A 1,773-nucleotide genomic window follows, 5' to 3' on the forward strand; every position below is an offset into this window, starting at 1 on the left:
TTCCGGTGCCACCAGATACACATTCATGCGAATTGAACCATAATGCTAGTGTGCACTGTGAAATAGGTTTGTTCATTATGTTGAACGGCTCTCGCGACATCTCGGCATCGACAACAGTTTCCTCTAGCTGAAATAACATTCCACCGAGCTCCACAGTTCATTGCCCAAGGTCAATTTTGGCATGGTGTTGATCCTAGAAATCTACTTCTAGAATCATGTCGTAGTCCTCGCTTACCCATGGTACTACCTCCATGCATGCATCAAATCAGACTTTCCCTATGCGAAAGTCAACTGTCACTGACCCCAAAGGTGTGACCTCCTCATCACCCACTTCACGCAACCTATAACATCGTGGGTCTAACTTCCTTCATCCCATTAAACTCTTAGTAGCTACTGACAGTTGCCCCCCTGTGTCCAACAAAATCTTAAACATTCTAGTTCCTATGGATCCTACCACTGAACATTCGACCTTTGCACACGTATTTGTAGCATTGAAATTAAATGGGATCTCCCTTCGGTGAGTCTTGGGCCCCCTCTACCGTTTAACGATAGTCCACCTCAACTAACTTCACTTCTCCATCCTTCACACTGCTGATTTCCACCCCTTCCTCTATTCCTTGCTAACTGGGTACAATGCCTCTACACATGTACCATACGACCACACTTATAACATGTTATATGTGCTGTAAACACTGTTTGGGTATCATGTACCCCTATTGCCACGTCTATTTCCTCACACTGGATTGCCAGCTGAATGGCTGAATAGAAATCTTTCAGAGTCCCTTCACGCACTTCCCGCGATATATAAGCTGGTAACCCCCTCAAAAATACATAAAGTGCCCTTTTCTCGGCCTCCTGCAACAGAAGACCATTCGCTTCATCGCTCTGACCCAACTCGAAAATTTACCCGTTAATTTCTGTTCGCAAATTTCTCTACAGTCTCCCCCTGTCTCTTCGTCATTGTGCTCAACCTCTCCCTAAAGTAACGAGCTCTAATCTGTTTCTTGTACCTTTGTAAAAGCTCCTCCTTCAGCTGCTTGAACTGTCGCGCCTTTCTTAAGGCCTCAAAATGCCTTACACATGTCTTTGCTTCACCCATTAATCTAACCTCGGCTACATGTAACAACTGTTCATCTAACCAGTCATTCATCACAGCTGAAGTTTCCAAGTCCTCCACAAACGAACGCTCATCCTCAAATGCCTTGCCAGAAAACGGAATAATCAAACTCGCGGTGACTGGATCAATCTTCTGCTGCAGTAACCTAGGCAACAACGACCCGATGAGGTTCCACTCTCACTTCTAGATGTTAATTCACTCCTCAACTGCGTATTATCCACTGTCAACTGTGATCCCTATTCCAACAAAACCCTTACCGCTTCTGGTTCCAACACACCTCGCATTCTTGACTCTGCCATTGTGTTGCCTTTGTTCCCCATTAATCCTAAAACAAAACAATTAACTAGAAAAATAGACCGACTCCATTCACCTCAGTATCGTCTCATTCAGTAACATCATACTCAGACCAGTATAAAAGTAATTAAATGCCACGAAAAAAAATCTTACTGCTGCAAATACACTAACACTGACACTGGCAACAAGAAATACTATGCCCATGCAAAACATCTACAAAGGCCTGCTATGAGCCATGCTCAAAAACACAAAAAAGAAAGAAAACGTTCAACCCTAAAAAGAAAACTGGTCAAAACTCACCACATCTTGTGACTGTAATGCAGGTGGTGGGCTAGAATGTAGTACTGTACAGACGACGTCCA

The sequence above is a fragment of the Schistocerca piceifrons genome, chromosome 8 (assembly GCF_021461385.2).
Source record: "Schistocerca piceifrons isolate TAMUIC-IGC-003096 chromosome 8, iqSchPice1.1, whole genome shotgun sequence".
Taxonomy (NCBI): Eukaryota; Metazoa; Arthropoda; class Insecta; order Orthoptera; family Acrididae; genus Schistocerca; species Schistocerca piceifrons.